The sequence below is a fragment of the Macaca fascicularis genome, chromosome 9 (assembly GCF_037993035.2).
Source record: "Macaca fascicularis isolate 582-1 chromosome 9, T2T-MFA8v1.1".
Classification (NCBI taxonomy): domain Eukaryota; kingdom Metazoa; phylum Chordata; class Mammalia; order Primates; family Cercopithecidae; genus Macaca; species Macaca fascicularis.
The window spans coordinates 30,391,590-30,412,977 of record NC_088383.1 but is presented as its reverse complement, the minus strand read 5'-3'; the positions used below and the strand labels follow the sequence as shown (position 1 = coordinate 30,412,977).

At 42.7% G+C, this 21,388-nt stretch overlaps 1 protein-coding gene across 20 annotated transcripts in view; it reads left to right on the top strand.

Annotated features, from left to right (window-relative positions):
- The window catches only part of LOC102125303 (supervillin), a 275,990-nt gene that overhangs the window by 37,030 nt on the left and 217,572 nt on the right, over window positions 1-21,388 (top strand). For 2 of the 20 annotated variants that reach the window (XM_065520462.2, XM_074001314.1), the window contains exon 1: window positions 14,463-14,754. The exons of the other annotated variants lie outside the window; for them this stretch is intronic. The gene's annotated coding sequence lies outside the window, so the exon portion shown is untranslated. Of the gene's footprint in view, window positions 1-14,462; window positions 14,755-21,388 lie in introns of those variants that run through there. 20 annotated transcript variants of the gene reach the window in all.

The following is a 21,388-nucleotide window of genomic DNA, read 5'->3' as shown; positions in this document are numbered from 1 at the left end:
TTGCTTGAACAGGGGGAGGCAGAGGTTGCAGTGAGCCAAGACTACGCCACTGCATTCCAGCCTGGGTGACAGAGCGAGACTCCGTCTCAAAAAACAAAACACAAACAGACAAAAAGAGCTGCTCATGGTGATGCATACCAGTAGTTCCAGCTACTTGGGAGGCTGAGCCAAGAGGACTGCTTGAGCCCAGGAGTTGGAGGCTTCAGTGAGCTATGATCACACACTGCACTCTAGCCTGGGCAACAGAGCAAGACCCTGTCTCTAAAAAAATAAAAAATAAAATAGAGCAACCAAACAGCAGTTCAGTTATCAAAATCTATTCATGTATTCAGCTATTAGACAAAGACAAGGACCGAGTTAGATCCAGCCTGTGGACCAGTTGTTCAGATTTGTCTCTGAGCACACTGAAATACAGTTTTATAGTGTCATTCGATGAGGGTGCTTTATGCAGCCCGGCTGGCTCCTTTTTGCTGGAAACAGGTGTAGTCACAGCCGGAGGGAGATTCACCAGTTGTGTAGAGTTTTTCCATTCATCTTGATTCTGAAAAGAGCTTGGAGACAGTGTCAAGCAATTGTTACTTTCTTTGTATGTGTCTGCTAAGGTATACCTTCCTAAGGTCTATACCTTATACCTAAGGTCTAGCGCCTAGACTTCTTTTTATGTACAAAATGTGTGATTTATTTTCCTTAAAAATTTGCTTCTTTTTTTTTCCTGGAGTCATATGACTCATGCAGCGGGGTTTTATTTTTTATTTTATTTATTTTTTTGAGAGGGAGTCTCGTTCTGTTGCCCAGGCTGAAGTGCAGTGGTATGATCTTGGCTCACTACAACCTCTGCCTTCTGGGTTCAAGCAATTCTCCCACCTCAGTCTCCTGAGTAGCTGAGATTACAGGTACCCGCCACCATGCCTGGCTAATTTTTGTATTTTAGTAGAGACAGGGTTTCACCGTGTTGGTCAGGCTGGTCTCAAACTCCTGACCTCAGGTGATCCACCCACCTCAGCCTCCCAAAGTGCTGGGATTACAGGCGTGAGCCACCACGCCCGACCTATTTTTTAAATTTTTTAAAATTTCAACAACTTTAGGGGTACAAATGGTTTTTGGTTACATGGATGAATTGTATAGTGGTGAAGTCGGGGCTCTTAGTGTACCCCTCTTTTAGTGTACCTGCCACCTGAATAGTATACATTATACCCAATAGGTAATTTTTCATCCCTCACTCCCACTACCCCTTCTCATAGGAGACATCAAGGTGAGTCAGCCTTCAAAATTACCAATTAGTGTTTTAAGTAAGCAGCTGGTACGTTTGATACTTTCTGGCGTGGCTGCTGCTTTCAGCTGCTGAAGCCCTAGTGTTCGTGGTGCCATGTCTTCATTCCTAGTTTGTTGTTATTGCTTTGGGACCCGGGGGTCTCTCTTGACCTCTAGCAGAAATTGTTCTCCAAGGCCCTGGAACCCCAGTTCACTAGAATTGCCGAATTTCTAACCTCAGGAGTACCGTGCGTATTGCGAGGCATGCAACACAGAGGAGTGCTCAACACTGCAGAGAGAGAGAACGCAGGCCTCTCCCTTCCTCTAGATGCCTTTCCTTTGGAATTCACAGTTTCCTTATAATTCTGTCCCTCGGGCTGTTTAGGTCCAATGGCTTAAAGCGTATGAATCTCTCACCTTGAGCTTTCCTATAAATTCCAAGTTCTTCCTTAGTTTTCCTTTTCCGCTTTGGTTATATTAAGAGAACATTAAATTGTATTTTGGGGCCAGGCACGGTGGCTCACACACTTTGGGAGGCCGAGGTGGAAGGATTGCTTGAGGTTAGGAGTTGGGGACCAGCCTGGCCAACATAGCAAAACCCTGTCTCTACTAAAAATACAAAAATTAGCGGGATATGATGGCACACACCTGTAATCCCAGCTACTGGGGAGGCTGAGGCAGGAGAATCGCTTGAATCCGGGAGGTGGAGGTTGCAATGAGCCAAGATCATGCCACTGAACTCCAGCCTGGGTGACAGAGTAAACTCGATCTCAGAAAAAAAGAAAAATTGTATTTTGGGAAATGCTTGTAATGTAACTGTGCTCACAATAAATGCATCAATTGATTTTTTTAAGAGACAGAGTTGCACTCAGTCATCCAGGTTGGAGTGCAGTGGTGCGATCCTAGCTCATTGCAGCCTCCAACTCCTGAGCTCAAGCCATCCTCCTGCTTCAGCTTGGACTATAGGCAAGTGCCACCAGGCCTGGCTAATTTCAGAAAATACTTTTTTTTTTTTTTTTTTGGGGTAGAGACAGTGTCTTGCTCTGTTGCCCAGGCTGTTTCAAAGTCCTAACTAACCTCAAGTAATCCTCCGGCCTCGGCTTCCCAAAGCACTACCCTGCCAATATCAATTTTTGTTATTCCTGTCTTTGTTTACATCTTCTTACTTCATTGGTTCATCACAATTCTGGGTGGGGGGGCTGTCTATGGGATGTGAGAGGTCACTGGGCTCCTTAGCCCATCATAGGATCTAGAAGCTGGAATTGCAATTTTATCTATCTGTCTGTCTGTCTGTCCGTCTGTCCGTCCATCCATCCATCTATCTATCTCAATAACTATGTCTTAGGCCAAAACACTCCATCTTTTAGGCTTGCCTCTAAAATGAGGATAATGATCTAATGAAGAAAGAAGATTTGGTTGATGTTGGTAAGAACTTTCATAGGCCAAGCACGTATTATTTTTCCACTCTTTTGGTAGTAACTATTAGTATGCTGGCTTTTCCCACATTTGAATAAGGCATTCCTATTTAAGAAGGTGCTTTGAAAGACCTTTTTTCGGGAGAAGGAAAGGGCTGGCACATGCAGGTGTCTTGTGTGTGTGCGGTTGTGATGCACGTAGCGGCTTGGCTCTGGAGCGCAGTGAGGTCCGGCACCCCCCCCCCGGCTCTCCAGGGGCAGCTTAGTCCTGCTGGGTGCTCAGGTGTCTCTTCTCTCCCACTTTTCCAGGTATCTCTAGGAACTTACTGCCCTTTCAACACGAAGCTTAAATTTTTTATTTGAAGAACCAGCCAATGACAATGTATTTGGTGATGTCTTCACAGCTGAAATCTTTGCTATGTATATGTGCCTGTTAAGGGGTAGGAGGGAGAAATCTTCTAGATTGTTTTCTTTTTTCCTTTGTCTTCCCTCCTTACCTTTGCTCCTCTCCCCCACCCCCCACCGCCAAATAAATACACAAAACAGAGGTCCTATGGTGTCATGCTTGAGAATTTGGATTCGGGCCACCCTGCCTGGTTTGAATCCTGACTTGGCTCTAACACCTGGGCAAGTTGGTAAACTGTTCTGAGTCTCAGTTTCCTGATCTGTAAAATGGGGATGAAGACAGTTCTTACCTCGCAGGATTCTGATGAGGGTTAGGTGAGTTAACATATGGAAAACACTCGGAGTGCCTGCCATTAACCCATTTATGCCTGAGGTTGCAATATTTTTGTGTGAAAAATCAGACCTCGGTGATGACCTTGAGCAGTGGGATATAAATAACTCCCACAAGCTTAGCGTTCCAATAATGGAACACCAGGCATATGTGGTTAAGGACTATGTCAGTGTCAGTGACCATGAGACAAAAACCGTATGGGTCATAGCTATTTGGGAGTAATTGTTAGGAAAAATAATTTTAGAATGGAGCATTCTGGAATACTAGTGTTTCCATATTTTTACAGTAATAGGAACAAAGGCCCTGCTGGGCACAGCAGCTCACGCCTGTAATTGCAACACCTTGGGAGGCTGAGGCAGGAGGATTCCTTGAGCCCAGGAGTTTGAAAGCAATCTGGGCAACATAGGGAGATACTGCCCTTATATTAAAAAACATATATATATATATATATCATATGTAAATATAAATATTTATATGTATTGTTATATATATACATAACAAAAAATCCCCAAAGTCCTAGTCACCATTTTGGGTGAAAAGGATCAGCTCTAATTTAAGAAAACACCTAAAGCAGCCTCCCTCAAGGTTCAGAGAAAGTAGAATGTTATTGTATTCGGTGTCTAGCAGGAAAAATAATCATCACAGATCTCTCCTGAACATTTGGTTTATGTCAAACACTACACTGAGTGCTTGACACTGATGATCTCATTTCAGGCTCTTATGAGTTTGTTCCTGTACTTGTTTTGCAGAAGAAGAAAGAGGTTTGGAGAGATTAAACTTGCCCAAGTTAGGAAGTGGCTGAATGCAATGGGATTCCTGAGCTCACCTGCTCATATGGGGTGGAATGTTCTGCCTCCATCCTTCTGCTGAGCAGAACCAGGGAGAGAATTCATCGGCTTTGTCATGATAATCACGTCATCTCTTATGGTTGTTAGTGAATCTAGTAATGCATTTCCTTTAAAAGGCAGTTTTCATGTTGATGAACCTCTACTTGCCTCTACTTGTAAGCCAGAATGCCAAAAACAAGAAACCAAGTTCTCAATTCTTTGTTTTCTACAATTTGATGAAGGTTTCTGGCATGAGAACCTTTTTTTTGTAGCTGTAAAGCAACTGAGGTTCTTCCCTGAGATTGACAGCATCTTAGCTGAGTGAGCTGTGGCAGGGATTCCCCTGTTTCTTGTGTTTCCAGTTACTTATTGGCTGATCCAACTTCCGGCTGGGTGCTAATTTCATTCCAGGAAGGGGACGAGAGCTGAGCAGCTCATCTGTTTTCCTTAGCATGCTCCTCAGTTTTTTGAAAGGGTGATTTCGAGCTTATTTTTCTTCTTGTTTGTAGACAACAGTGGTGAGATAATTCGAGTGTCTACCTATAACAGAGTGTGACAGCGATTCCGTAATCTTTTCTATCCAGCATCTGGTGGCCAGGGGTAGATGGGGGCTTTGTTGTCCTTGGAAACCTGGAAGGAACTATTAGTCATGTCTTAATCCTGAGCCATAAATTTACACTCTTTTGAGAGATAAGCAAATTTGGTAGAAAGACTGAGTCAAAAATCTTTGTCTTGATCTCTGAGACATGATTAGTGGACAAACTAAATCATAGATTATTTATTATTTTGGTCAGAGAAACTGGAGCGTCGCCAATAAAGGAATCTTTAAAAATTATTTATTATCCCACACCCTTTAAATTGTTCATTATTGGTCATTTAGACCCCGAATACTGTTACAGATTGAAAAGTAAAAGAAAAAAATATCTTTCTACTATAGAACATTGCAATTTTATTTAATGGGAAAAATATCCTTTTATTCTTTTTACTCTTCTAGAAGAAAATGTTCCACTGAATAATTGATGCTTCTAAAATGAAGCTTTGCATTTTATGATACTAGAATAGCTTTCATTATCTGAATGAATGAATGTTAGCCCTGAATATTAACTATTTTCATATAAAAAACATTTGAACATAAGAAAAATCAGCCAACTTGATTGTTCTCAGGTAAAGTTCAGACCATGAATTATACAGAACCACAGATAATTGCAGATGATGGAACTAATCACAATATGCAAATCAGCAATGATTAACAACCATATGCAGGTTTTCTCATGGTTGTGTTCAAATGAAATAGGATATTAAACTAGAAACTTAATTATGTAATTCAGGATGAAAAATACTTTATTATGCTTTCACATTTTTTAAAAGAATTGAGACAAATGTAGTCATTTGTGATTTTGTAATCTTTGTTTTAATTTTGTATAAATTAAAATATAAAATGCATTATTTTTGATGATAGAGGTGAAAGAAAAACATAGCACCTTCTAGTAGTACATATTCTGGATCTGATTTTCTGCTTTCAAAATGTATGCTTGGTTCTAAATGATATAACTAGCCTCCATATTACTGATTTATACTTCTAAAACTTCTTTCTGAAGATTCAACAGCAGTTCCTTGTTTTCCGAGGATAATGAGCACCAGAAAAAAAGGCCATTTAAGGTCAATCCACTTAAATGGGGACCAACATTTCATAACACAATGAAAGAAAGCTTTGGGACTTTATCGTGAAAAAAAAATTAATTAAAATTATGAAAATAAATTTATTTTAGCATATATTTATCAAAATTTAGGTGATCATTGTGACTCTGGCTAGCTCTTAGAATGAGCACTGCAAAAGTCAAGTGTTGATTATTTTGAAAGGAGTAAATTTTTTGCATAAAATTAGATGATTCTACATTTTGGCACTTTTTATATCACAATTGACATTTACATCACAGCATAAAGATGACCAGTGTTACAAAGGTATTCAAGATCTTGGTCATTTTCCTTTGGAGCCTTTTAGATTCTTGAATACTAAAATCACTCTAGAAAGTTCTATCTTGTCACCAACGTTAAATTTTTCTCTTAAGTGACTCCTAATTAAACTGCTCAGCCCCTGCTTGCCATTGGTTTACCTGTTATTGCGGAAATTCTCTAATGCCATTTTGATTAGCCTCATGAAATTCCGTATTTGGGGGAAAGTTTTGCAATGCTACTCTGCAGTGGCCATACATCTGTGGGAGGTATGAGACAGTCACTAACAGACAGGATTAGGGATAGAGGCTGACTTTGAACAAGGATGGATTTTTAAGAGGGACTCAGGTCAAAAAATGGCTATTAGGAAATATTTTAGTATTTTGAAGGTGTGCTTCCCTGAACAAGCCCATCATTTGTAGGGATTTGGGTCATGAATACTCCGATAACAAGGACTCCCCGACCTATGTGTATGAATGCGTTGCAGTATGCAGTATGAAAAAGAGACTCAGCCAGGTGCGGTGGCTCACGCCTATAATCCCAGCACTTTGGGAGGCCAAGATGGGCAGATCACGAGGTCAGGAGTTCGCGACCAGTCGGACCAATATAGTGAAACCCCGTCTCTACTAAAAATACAAAAAATTAGTCGGGTGTGTTGGTGTGCACCTGTAATCCCCAGTACTCGGGAGGCTGAGGCAGGGGAATCACGTGAACCTGGGAGGCAGAGGTGCAGAGACCCGAGATTGCGCCATTGCATTCCAGCCTGGGAGATAGTACGAGACTCCGTCTCAAAAAAAAAAGAAAACAAAGAAAAAGAGACTCATGAGTCGGGGAGATACCAGTTCTAGCCTCAGTTCTGCCAGTGGGTAGCTGTATAATCATGGATGAATCACTTCCTTTCGGCATAAATTTACTTATCTGTGAAAAGGAAAGGTTGAGCTAAGGTCCCTTCTACTCATTCTGTGATTCTAAGTTGGATATTTTGAGTTGGGGAAGAGCTGTATCACTGTTGGCATAATTCCCAGAGCTTAGCAAATATCAACAACTCCTTCTTTTAGTTTATTTGCACTGTACATATATATGCATTTTGTGATTTCAGTAGCTTCATCCATATATAATTATGCTCTTGGTACAGTTGTAACAGCACTTTGGTACAATTTAAAATTCTGCTGTTTTCACTAGTCTTAACTCATAAGTGTTTGCATATGTATTGTAAACTTAACATTTTTCTCTGTTTTCACTTTTACCTTTCCTAATAGCTGATAACCCATTGAGTAAATGTATTTTAATACGTGTATTAAAACATATACTTAAAACATATTTAAATATATTAAAACATACTGATACACATCTTGACCACTGGGCAACTGAGCATCTCCATACTTCAGAGAATTTTTAATGTTTTTTTGGACCGTGTTACCCTAGACATTTTTGTAGATAGACAATTTTTTAAAAAGAGCTCCTCACACTTGTTGCTCGGTTCTATGTGCATTTCAGTGCACAAATGACTTTTGCCGCTGCTGTAAACAGGAAGAAACAAACTAAGGCAAAAAGCCCAGCTAAGTGAAACAGAGAGGAACAAAAGAAAATTAGAAGAACTTGGCTTTTGCTGCTGCCAAGCTGGGCAAATAGCGATCCTGGGGAGCCTGGTGTTAAATAACAAAGGAAGCAGGGAATGGGGCAGAAATCCCAGTGAGATCTGAACGGCATCTTCAGATGCTTGGCTGCCCCTGCCACACTCTAGGGAGCATCTGATCACCTGGGAAGGCTGGTGACCTTTGGCTTCTGACGTTGCACTGGTCAGACCAGCCATCTCCAGAGAACTAAACCATCAATCATCCCCTGAGGGGAGACAGTTGGGTTCACAGCCTCACCGCCTCGAACCATCCACAAACTGAATTAGCTAATGCCACGTTATTAGACATTTCTGCACTTTTCATTTATATTCAGAAGCTTGGAAATTTTCAATATGTCCTTGGGGGAAAATAGTTTGTTCAACCATTATAATTAGATTTGCTACCTCTTATCTAGATAAAGGAAGCGTAATTGACACTTTCCCCTTCTACTGGGGAAAGTGCCATTGCTGCTTCTGCAATGTATGGGTGAACTATTTGCAATGCTTGTTTCTCATGGCTTACCCCAGGACTAAGGCAGTTATTGGGCAAGAAAGGGAACTATCCATTGCTGAAACTGGGAGTAACTTGTGATAACCAAAATGAGTCACTGAGGCAAAAGTCTCAGTCGATCAGTTTATTAAGCCATCTTAAGGGCACATCCAGGGGGAAAAAATGCCATAGACGCATCTGTGGCTGTTATTCCAAACAAGTTTTCAGGTGGTTTAGCATTTATATCTTTTCTTAAAGGGGAAGGCATTGTAGAAAAAGGGGCAGGTAGGTGGTAAAGCAAATTTTACTGGTTTGTTTGTTTGTGTGTTTGTTTTTTATTGAGACAGAGTCTCAACTCTGTCACTGAGACTGGAGTGCGGTGGCATGATCTTGGCTAACTGCAACCTCCCTTCCCAGATTGAAGCAATCTTCCTGCCTCAGCACAAGTGTGCGCTACCACGGCTGGCTAATTTTTGTATTTTTGGTGGAGACGGGGGTTTTGCCGTGTTGGCAAGGCTGGTCTGAAACTGCTGACCTCAGGTGATCCACCCGCTTCAACCTCCCAAAGTGTTGGGATTACAGGCATGAACCACCTCACCTGGCCAAACTTTACATTTTTGGGAGACTTTATTTGGTGCCCAGTAAATCTACATTTTGCATAAGGTAAGGTGAATGTTTGAAGAGAAAAAAGGGAAAAAAGGAAGATTCAATTATGCAGAGTTTCTGGGTAGGTGGAGGAATGATTATTCTGGTGTTGTCTTTGTTCTGTACCAGGGAAGATAAGCTTTAATTGACATTATCGGTGTGGAATCGAATAGACTTTACTTTTAAGAGCTAGACTTAGATGGTAAACATAAAGTTACAATTGGCATGTCCTTGTTTATGGGAGGGCAGCAGAAAGTTTACTTACCCATGGGGGCAGTCCTGAGACCTTCTACTCTGGATAATGCTAGTAACAGCTCTTCATTTGAAAGAGGATGTTGCACGACTCAGCCTCCAGGCTTAATCTTTTATTTTGCATAAGGAGTTTGGGGGTCTTGAGATTTTTTAAATTTTCTTTTACACTTGGTTTGCAATAAGTAATGGCAAAGTCTGGTTAAAGTGGATTCAATCAAAACAATTTTAGTCGTGATTTAAATTACCAAGTAGGAAAAATCCAGAGGATTCTAGAAATTGTGTGTCAGTTTCAAATCCTACTGTGCTAGGTCATATGGAAGTGAGGAATATTGACAAAGTAAGAGGCAGTTTGGTATTTCTAGAGGTTAAATGCAAACCAATTCATTCCATTTCATTTAAGTATATGTATCTTGGCTTTGGAAATCATATCCTATGATATTTAAAACTTTTCTCCCCCAGATTCTGGCTACATTGGAGATTGGCTGCTTTCTAAAACTGAAGGAGAAGCCCATGAAGAGACAGTGGATTCTTATTGAGTTTTGACTAGCAAAAGAAAAGATAATTATTGATGATTTCAGAATATGTTTGCAGCACCATGTGGAGTTCAGCTGCAGTAGCAGCAAAGACAAAACTGAGAGTTTTAGACATTTTCTCTTGTAATAACAACTGGTACCATTCTCATTTCATTGTGTGAGATGGATTTTTTAAAAACAAAACTTTAAATGTTCTTCTTAAATAAGCTTTTCCGGGTAGGTCTACCTGAGGGTTAAGGTGTTACCATCAAAGCAGTTGACTCCTTTCCTTAGACCACGTTCCTGGGCCTGATTCCCAGCTTGTTCTGTGTGACAGCCTCACATTTATAGGGATTATGGAAGAATTTCCAAGATAGAGGTTACAGGAAGACCTCTAAAGTGTAGGAACTCATTTTAATCACAGGTTCCTTGCTTGTCCATTCTGAAAGTATCAGTTTGTTTTTTCTCTCTACTTCAAGTTGCTCTGCCTAATGATTGGATTTATAGTAAAAAATAAACCATACTTAAATTCATATTGATCTACTTTGTTAGGCAAATTGGTCCTAGGGCCAATGGGTGGAGGATATAAAGAAACAGATTTGAATTCTATATTAGGAGGATTTTTTGAACATCTGACTGACTAATGAATGGGTTGCCTGGCCTGGAGGAAGCTCTCCATTGATGGAGATATTTCTATTGTAAACCAAAAATAAAATTCTAAGCCAAGTGACTGAATGGAACATGCTCTCAGCCTAGGGACCCAATGAAACCTGAAAAATTAGTTCACATCATGATGGGAAGGGAGGGGTCAGGCACGCCTCACTATACTCTCCTCCCTTTGGAGTTAAGGCAAACAACTGACCAGCATTAACTTTTCAAAAGAAGACATACACTTGGCCAACAAGCATGTAAAAAAAAAAAATGCTCAGCATCACTAATCAATAGAGAAATGCAAATCAAAACCACAATGAGACCATTTCACACCAGTCAGAATGGCTACTATTAAAAAGTCAGAAAGTAACAGATGCTGGCGAGGTTGCGGAAAAAAAGGGAATGCTTATACACTGTTGGTGGGAGTGTAAATTAGTTCATTGTGGACAGCAGTGTGGCAATTCCTTAAAGAACTTAAAGCAGAATTACCATTTGACCCAGCAATCCCATTCCTGGCCATAGACCCAAAAGTGTATAAATTGTTCTGCCATAAGGGCACATGTACACATAAGTTCATCACAACACCATTCCCAATAGCAAGACATGGAATCAGCCTAAATGCCCATCAATGGTAGTAGACTGGATAAAGAAAATGTGGTGCATGTATACTATGGAATACTACACAGACATAAGAAAGGACGAGATCATGTCCTTTGCAGCAACATGGATAGAGCTGGAGGCCATTATCTTTAGCAAACTAACACAGGAACAGAAAACCAAATACTGCATGTTCTCACGCATAAGTGGAAGCTAAACAGTGGGAACACCTGGATACTAGGAGGGGAACACGAGACACTGGGGCCTACTTAAGAGTGGAGGCTTGGGGGAGAGAAAAGATCAGAAAAAATGCTCATTGGGTACTATGCATACTACCTGGATAATGAAATATCTGTACACCAAACCCCTGCAACATGCAGTTTTACCTACATAATAAACCCGCACATGTAATACCCCTGAACCTAAAATAAAAGTTAAAAAAAATAAAGATCCTAAGACTGACATAACGGTAAGATACCAAATTCCAATCTGACTCTAGTGTAGCATCATATGGCCGATAGCAGGCACTGAAAACAAATCAGAGTATTTTATCCCTTTGACATATCTTGAAATAGCTTTGTAAAGCTGTTTCTTTTGGGAGAGATTTACATTCCATAGAGAATCGCTTTCCCTTTCCAGGTCTTTTCCTGATACTGAAGAGATTGGCTGAGAGTCTACCACCTTTTAATGGTCCGAATAGGAAACATTCGCCATCTATTGCCTTTGGGGGCAGCCATCTATGAGACTATGAGACTTCACCTACGTAAGAACCTTTGTCTCGAATGACGTAAACCCGGGAGGCGGAGCTTGCAGTGAGCTGAGATCGCGCCACTGCACTCCAGCCTGGGCGACAGAGCGAGACTCCGTCTCAAAAAAATACAAAAACAAAAACAAAAAAACAAAAAAAACCCTTTGTCTCCACAACCCCCATATTAACCCAAACACTCCTTTATATCTATTCCAGGTCTTTAGATAATAACTTAACTCTTTCAACCAATTTCCAGACAGAAAATCTTTGAATCCACCTATGATCTGTAAGCCCCCGCCGCCACAGTTGTCCCACCTTTCTGGATCGAACCAGTGTGTACCTCACACATACTGATTGGTGTCTTCTGTCTCTGTAAAGCATATAAAACCAAGCTATGACCCAACCACCTTGGACGCATGTTCTCAGGACCTCTTGAGGCTGAGTCACAGGTCATGGTCCATAACCTTGGCAAAATAAACTTCTGAATGGACTGAGACCTGTCTCAGATACTTTTTCGGTTCATGCTATAGAAACTCTGTGTTTGTCTGACAAGGATGTTGCTGCAGAAGAGCCTCCCTGAACTGGGGTGGGTCGAACTAAATCTTCCTAGGTCCATTTTAGCCAAAAGGAATTCTACAACTTCTCTATTGATGGCCCAAAGGAAGCATAGTTTTGTGAGTTTTTGGGGGGGTGGGGTTTGGCTTTTTGTTTTCACACGTTAAAAAAACTATGCAAAGATGTTCACTCAATTATTGCACTTGTAATTTCTGGTGCTTCTGTCATGATTTGGGGTGACTTTCATGAAAAGCTTATTCTCAAGCATATTTCCTGACCAGTGTGCCATGAGGTTAAAGAGGCTATTCAGAGTGAGGATGATTTTGCGCTTCCATGGTGAAGTGCAACGCAGCGGGTTTCTCTGGTGCAAGGTGGGGGAGCCCAGAGTGCATGGAGAGTGAGGGTCTGGCACAGGCTGTGTTTGGATCCCAGGGAACCTCTTAAGTGCAGGTGAATCGGGGTAAATGATAATGAAAATCTGCCTGAGGGAAAAGATGTGATCAAAGTATGTGCAAAGCAAGTGTGTGTGTTTTGCTAGGTTGGGAGAAGATTGCTATAAGTTGATTATGAAAAGCCTGTGTAAACCAGAAATAAAATTCTAAGCGCCTCAGTCATTTGAATGAACCAGCCTCTTGGCCAAGGCCATTCCAAAATTAGCCTGAATAACTATTTCAGGCCATGATGGGCAGGGGGAATCAGACATGCCTCATGATACCCTCTTCCCTTTTGGAATTCAGACCCAGCTGACCAGCATTAAGATCAACACAGACCTTAAGACTGATAGAACAGACTCTTTAAGTCTAATAAGAAATATTTACAATCAGTTTTCTGAAGCCTGAAGCCTGTGACCTGGAGGCTTCATCTGCATACTAACACTGTGGTCTCCACAACCTCTTATCTTAACCAGACATCCCTTCCTATTGATTCTAAGTCTTTAGAGAGTAAGTGAACTCTTTCAGCCAATTTCCAATAAGAAAATCTTTGACTCTATCTATGACCTGGAAACCCTCACCCCCACTCCCAGCTTCCAGTTGTCCCACCTTTCTGTACCAAACCATTGTACATCTTACAGGTATTGATTGAAGTCTTATGCCTTTCTCAAATCCATAAAGTCAAGTTGTAGCCCAATCACCTTGAGCACATGTTCTCAGGATCCCCTGAGCCTTTGTCGTGGGCTCTTGGCCTCTCATATTTGGCTGAGAATAAATCTCTTCAAATGTTACAGAGTCTGACTCTTTTTATCACCACCTGACTTAGAATCTTAGCACCATCTTTGGACCCACGTGCTCTGCTACCTATGAGTCCTTAGTTTCTGCCTCCCTTGGCCAAGTCTCCCCATTAACCATTCTATGAGGACAGGTGAATAGTGATTAAACATGAGGTGAAGCACAGTGTTTTTTGAGAACATCTGAATATCCTATGACCATTCCTGTAGCTAACATACACTTGAACCTAGAAAAGCCTATTTGAATTGTGACAGAATGTGTATACTCCTCTTTCCTCACCAAGCCCGTCTAATTCCAGGAAGAAGTGTTTCTCCTTCTTCCTTCTAAATGCAACATCATTTTTCCCTTTGCATGTTTCATTGGTTTGGTTCCTTTTATTAATTATGTGTGTAAAGGGTATCTCCTCACTGATCACTAGACAATAAGCTCCTGGAGCAAAAGGATTTCTTTCTGTTTTGGTTGCTACTTTATACCAGGAACCTAGAGCAGTGTCTGGAACTTAGTAGATCCTTGACAAATATTTACTTAATGAGATAACAAATGCATCTCTCTGGCTAAACTGAAAGCTTCTTGGGGGCAGGAGGAGTCTCTTCGTCTGTCACTTCATCGATGGGCTGACACAGCAGCTGCCCTCTCCCCTGGCTAAGGGACTGTGGACTGAGATACCTACACGTGGGAACCTCTCTCAAAAGGGCTGAGGAGGGCGTGTGTTGTTGGAGGGGGTGTGACTAGAGGTTAAGATCTGCCAACATGCTGCTTAAGGTGTAGAAGATTCTTTCCAAGATGCATACAAATGAGATTTGGAAGAGATGCAAAGCCCAGAGCCAGCGTGGGTGTCCATGCTAGGACCTTTGACTAGCCAGGATCACCAGCCCCTCCCAGGAAACTGTCTGATGGGCCGAGGGAGGGGGGACAGGAAGGGCGTGTGCTGGGTGTCACAACGGAGCCTTCCCTTCAAGACAGGTCTGAGAGGAAGTGTGTGGTAAGTCACACGGAGGCAGAAGGTCTGTTCCTGATCAGGGTTAAGGTGCCCTTTTGGTCTCCCTTCCAAGCCTGTGTAAGAAGCCCTGCATCTGTTGAAATAAACAAATGAGACAAGGAAGCGCAGAGGCAGCAAGCCTTACTGCAATGTGCCTAGTGTGGTTTGCAGCAAGGAGGAAGTCCGACTGGTGGGAGCATCCAGCCGAGCTCTGATGATCTGATACCATCTTTGAGTAACTGCTGCCCGGAGGGAATGTTTTACTTTTTGGCTGCTTTTCCGATGTGATCATTAGGAAAGAGGTAGGCACACTTTTCCCCAACTTCTATGCTAAGCTTCTTTGTCTGGAAAGGAAATTTTAGGTGCAAGGACTTAAAGTTGCCTTCTTGTGAGCTGATACTTTTGAGACAGTCAGGAGGATGTTAATTTAATGAAATCATGAACTTATGCTTCTTATCTCCTCCTCCTCCTCCTCCTCCTCATTCTTCTCTCTCTCTCAACATGCACACACACACACACACACACCATTCCATCTTTAGAAGTCATCATGCCTTTGCATGTCATACTTTGTGCTGTGGTGGCTGGAGACTCTCCATCACCAGCTGTTCCTTAGGCTGTCATTCTGTGTGACATCCTTGCTGTTGACTTCTCATCCCTCCTCACCTGCATGTGCCCTAGATCTCACTTTCCTGCCCATCCTCTTTGGCTCATCCTCTTCTCTTCCCACACAATTCCCTTCTCCCTCCTTCCCAATTGTACCAGTCCTAGCCCCATTCCCTACCATGCCAATTACAAATGCAACCCCTTTATGACGGCTTCCTGCCCTACCTTCACAGAGAACTCACCTCTCTTCTGTCCTCCAGTGCTCTGAGCTTCTCCCATGAACTTTCCTTCTCCTGCTCCCGAGCCAGTTATTTGTGAGGCAAGCCCAGCAGGTGGTGTCCATGCCTGCTGGTTGCCTTCTCCTTCCCTGTCACTTTCCTTGCTATTTTTTTTTTTTTTTTTTTTGAGACGGAGTCTCATTCTGTCGCCCAGGCTGGAGTGCAGTGGCGTGATCTCAACTCACTGCAGTCTTCACCTCCTGGGTTCAAGCTATTCTCCTGCCTCAGCCTCCTGAGTAGTTGGGATTACAGGCACCCACCACCACACCCAGCTAATTTTTGTATTTTTAGTAGAGACAGGGTTTTACTATGTTGGCCAGGCTGATCTTGAACTCCTGACCTGAAATGATCCAGCTGCCTCGGCCTTCCAAAGTGCTGGGATTACAGGCATGAGCTGCGGTGAGCTGTGATCAGCGCCACTGCACTCCAGCCGGGGCAACAGAGTGGGACCCCCATCTCAAAACAAAAACAAAAAAAAAAAAAAGAAAAAGGAAAAAAAAGTAGCTGGCTTTCTAATCATTCATCTCCAGACTTTCCAATCTGTACTCAATGCTTTTGGTTTTAGATTTTTCTTTTTCTAGTAACATATTTGATGAAGAAGTCCCATCTGATGCAGAGGAGACTTGCATGCAGAAAGAAGTTGTCTCTGTTTCTTAAACTGTGGCTTCACTGGCTTCATTACCTACATCTTCTCTTCTCACAAATATATGTTGTTTGTATTTACCATGACATTTGAGAATTTAGTAAAAGTTAGTGGAGCAAGTTAGTCCCCTTAGTTGCCTACAAGCAGCTCTAAACCCAGGTGTTTTGTTTTGTTTTGTTTTGTTTGAGACGGAGTCTCACTCTGTTGCCCAGGCTGGATTGCAGTGGCACAATCTCTGCTCACTGCAACCTCTGCCTTTCAGGTTCAGGCCATTCTCCTGCCTCAGCCACCCAGGTAGCTGGGATTACAGGCGTGTGCCGCCATGTCAGGCTAATTTTTGCATTTTCAGTAGAGATGGGGTTCACCATATTGGCCAGGCTGGTCTCGAACTCCTGACCTCTGGTGATCCACCCACCTCAGCTTCCCAAAGTAGTGGGATTACAGGCGTGGGCCACTGTGCCCGGCCACCCAGGTGTTTTTAATTTTATGCATGGGCTGCTACAAGAAAACCAATGCTGGGAGATGGTCATGCATTCAGCTTAGGTCACCTCAGGGTACCCTCAACATAAAATGTGAGAGGAGAGCTGCAGAAGCAATGGACAAGAAGAGAACATGGGTTTTAATATCCCCCACACATCTTCCAGCTTCTACTCTGCTCACTAATTTCATTTTGAACAAAAGCCTGTTGATTCTTCTTACTCAGGCTAGTTTCCTGCATTTACTGAACAGAATTCCTCCAGGGAACGGCCTCTTGGCTAAATCAACATACACCTGTCATTCACAGATGCAGGGCTCTAGCAAGATTCTAGAGCAGGGTCCCCAACCCCCGGGCCATGGATCAGTACTGGTTTGGGCCTGTTTGGAACCTGCACAGCAGGAGGTGAGCAGCAGGTGAGCCAGTGAAGCTTCATCTGTATTTGCAGTTGCTCCCCACTGCTTTCATTTCCCCCTGAGCTCCACCTCCTGTCAGATCAGCAGCAGCGTTAGATTCTCATAGGAGCATGAACCCTATTGTGAACTGCGCGTTTGAGGGAGCTAGGTTGCGTGATCCTTATGATAATCGAATGCCTGCTGATCTGCCACTATCTCCCATCACCCTTAGATGGGACTATCTAGTTGCAGGAAAACAAGCTCAGGGCTCCCACTGATTCTACATTATGGTGAATTGTGTAATTATTTCTTATATATTACAGTGTAATAATAATAGAGATAAAGTGCACAATAAATGTAATGCACTTGAATCATCCTGAAACCATCCCCTCCAACCCCCGGTTCATGGAAAAATTGTCTTCCACAAAACCAGTCCCTGGTGCCAAAAAGACTGGGGATTGCTGTTCTAGAGCCTTTGTCTTTCAGATAAGGTAGACCCTGGCTTCACTTCTAAAAGGAAGATAAATGACTTTCTAGTGATATTGCCCATTTTAAACAAATGTTTCTGCACCTTAGACTGAGGGCAGGTAGGCAGGGTCATTGCTGGAGTGGCTTCCTGCTTGAACATTGTAGTTTCTTTGAGTTGAAGGTAGAACATTAAGATGTGATCACTGAAGGATGAGCATCAAGCACAAATGAGCTCCTGACATAGTTTACACAGCACTTGGATAGAAAGGGCCATCCCTTTCCCTCTTTCCTTATGGAATTGGGAATCTGACAGTAAGTGGCCAATGAAAATGTATCCTGGCTGGTCACAGTGGCTCTTGCCTGTAATGCTAGAACTTTGGGAGGCTGAGGATGGAGGATCGCTTGAACCCAGGGGTTGAGAGCAGCCTAGGCAACATAGTGAGACCCGTTTCTATAAAAACATAAAAATTAGCTGAGCATAGTGCTGCACAGCTATAGTCCCAGCTACTTAGGAGGCTGAGGCAGGAGGATTACATGGGCTCCATTACGTGGAGCCCAGGAGTTTGAAGCTGCAGTGAGCTATGATCGTGCCACTGCACTTCAGCCTGGGCAAGAGTGAGATCCTGTCATTCTGACCCAGGTGTTACTCTAAGCAGCACTGACAACCTTCATGGCTGGGCTGTGCTTGGTTCTCCTGGCAAAATTTTTTCTTTGGTTTGGGGATATCGCCAGTACATGACAAGACAAAGGGGCACGAGGAATGGAGACCTTCCAGCATCTTTCGCGTTGCATGCTTGGAAACACTACTTGGGGGTGGAAAGTGAATGCATCTTTGTGGCATCTGAGTTCCCAGCAAGAAGTGTGTGCTGAGCTGAAGGCAAAAAGGGAAGGGGTAGAATTTTATAGAATAGGACATCTGGGGCATTCACAGGGAGGGAGATTCAATCCTATTCATTCCCTGGAGTTATTTCTCTTTCCTTAAGTTTACACTTTTTAAATTTGAAATTGAGATATGACCACATTTAAATAGCAATGATGAAACATGTAGTTGATCCAGTTACTTTGTCATCCTTTATTTAGAAATGTTCCTAAGTAGTAAGTGATCTCTAGTCCAGGAGGCAGATGGGTTCTGATGACCTGGGAAGAACTCTGTTGTTACCAAGGCTAAATCTCAACAGATGTTTCCAAGACCCAAGGGTCACGGCTGTGTGCCAGTAGGAAAAGAGAGGTGGAAAATCTCCTCCATACAGCCAAATGGGTGTTACATGCTAGGCAAATGCCAACCTAAATGTAGCCCTTTATGTGGTCAAGGCTGTTGTCAAAAGCAGAAAGAGCTAGCTCTAATTTATCCAAACCAATGTCCAGCTCAGCGTTCCAACTGCCAGCTGCTCCGGCCCCTTAAGGTGATAACTCAGGACCCAGAGTGACCTCTCTTGCTCCATTGGAGCCAGCCAAACCCTTGTGGTTCTTTTTCCTACTTACCTTTGACAAGAGGAAATCTCTGCAAACCTGTGTATGCAGTTCCAGAAACATGTTTTACTTTATCATCATGCTGAAAGACTGCTTTGTAAGTTCTCTGCACTGGGGGTAAGCTAGCTAGCATTTACCAAGTATTTTTGTATAGCAAGTTAGTCTTTGCTCTTAAAGAGTTATATCGTGCACACACACACACACACACACACACACTTTTTTTCCCCACTTAAAAACAGAAGAATGAATGAATGTATATATGTTTAGGTGACACAGAGAGGCAATGTTACCAAAACACCAGGGGTTTGTTCTTGATCCTGCTGCTGCTCGCCACATAGAAAGCCAATCACTGAGACAATCAGTATTGCCAGGAAAGAAGGCTTTATTCAGGTGCTGCAGGTGAGGAGATGGGAGATCAGTCTCAAATCCATCTCTCTGACTGACTAAAATCAAGGGTTTATATAGCAGGGAAGAAATGTAACCATGCCTGGGAACAGGAATTACGGAGAGGTAAGGATGAGGAATTGGTCAACAGGAAGCAGGGGGGTCAGTAGGTATCATGATGGGTGAGGGGTCTGGTGTTTTATTGCCTAGATGCAGTGATCTGGTGAGTTGCAGCTCCTCGATACTATCTCAGAGGACTGATGGTTGGTTTCCTGAGAAAGGAGCTCAGATAAGACAAATGTAACTTTCTCAGGTTTCAAGATTGGGAAGGGTCCATTTCTATGTTTAAAATCATAAACATCAGTCCTGTGGGCAATTGGGCTGATCAGGCATATAGCAATAAGATACCCATGAATACATCTTTACTATCATGAACACATCTTTGTGTAACACTTGGGTGAAGACTGGAGGAAAGGGCATGGTTTTTCTATTGGGAGGGTGGATAAGGGGGAGAAAAATTATTAGTTTTATTCTTAGAACAGTTGAGGGTGAAGATGTAACATGGCTTGATGGACAGGAAATGGAAGCTTGCTACAGTGGGACTGGTGGAAGAGCAGAGGTGTGCCTTGTGAGGTTCTGCGGGTCTGCGTGGGTGGGAGTAGCTTGGACAGGGCTGGTTTCTTCTTCTTTTTTTTGTTTGTTTTAGAGACAAGGTCTCACTCTGTTGCCCAGACTGGAGTGCAGTGGCGCAATTGTAGCTCACTGTAACCTTTAATTCCTGGGCTCAAACGATCCTCCAGTCTCAGCCTCCTGAGTAGCTAGGACCACAGGCATACACTACCATGTCCAGCTAATTGGTTAACTTTTTATTTACAGAAATGGGGTCTTGCTATGTTGCCTAAGCTGATCTCAGACTCCTAACCTCAAGCAATCCTCCCACCTTGGCCCTGCAAAGTGCTGGGATTACAAATATGAGCCTATTGTGCCTGGCTGAGGGCTGGTTTCTATAAATGGTGGTATGCCAGGCTTCATACTGGGGCCATGCATGTGGACTGGGCTCATTGGCCTGATTGCTCTAGCGATATGTGGGGTAGGAAGAATCATGCCCCCATCTCCTCCTCTTCAAAAAATGTCCACATCCCAACCCTGGAAGCTGTGAATATGTTCAGTTATATGGCAGTTGGGAATTAAGGCTGTGAGTCAGCTGTCCTTGAGATGGGGAGATTATCCTGGACTATCCAGGTGGGACCTTTGTAATCACAAAGGTCCACGGAAGTGAAGAAGGAAGTCAGGAGAGTCAGTGTCAGAGTGATGCCATGGGACACGGTCTTCAGGGCTGTTGCTGCCTTGAAGATGCAGGAAGGGGCTGTGAGCCAAGGAATGCAGGTGGCTGGACAAGGCAAGAAAATGGATTCTCTCTGAGAGCCTCCAGCAGAAATGAGGCCCTGCCAACACCTTGACTTGTAGCCCAGTGAGACCCAGACATCTAACAACTAAAACCATACATAAGAATTTGTGTTGTTTTAAGTCACCATGTACATAGTCATTTGTTACAGCAAGCTATAGCAAACAATCCAAATGGAGACCTGTCTCTAGTTTGGAAATGCGAGACATTCTTATTTATTTGTGGAATATAATATAATGGAAAATTTATGGAATATAAATAACTCCAAGAAGATTCTTGTCAACATTAATTCTGAGATTTTTCTAAGCTAATTTATTTTACTACAGTAAGGCCAGGAACTTTATTGCTTTGCTGTTGTCTCCTCACTGCCTCAATCGGTGACTAATTCATTCCTTTTTGAATGAATGAATCTTTTCTAACCAAACCCATGAAAAACGCTAAGAAACACCCCGCCACCTTTTTTTGAGACAGAATCTCATTTTGTCACCCAGGCTGGAGTGCAGTGGTACGATCACAATTCACTGCAGCCTCAACCTCCCAAGTTCAAGCTATCCTCCCCACTCAGCTTCCCAAGTAGCTGGGACCACAGGTGCACACCACCATGTCCGGCTAATTTTTAGTTTTTTTTTTTTTTTAGAGATCAGGTCTTGCTGTGTTGCCTAGGCTGGTCTCAAACTGCTGGGCTCAAGTGAACCTCCTGCCTTGGCCTCCCAAAATCCTCTGATTACAGGTGTGATCCACTGTGCTTGGCCCCACCTTTTCAAAAAAAAATTTATGCTAAAGGGTATCACTATTAGTAGAAATGTTAAATTGAG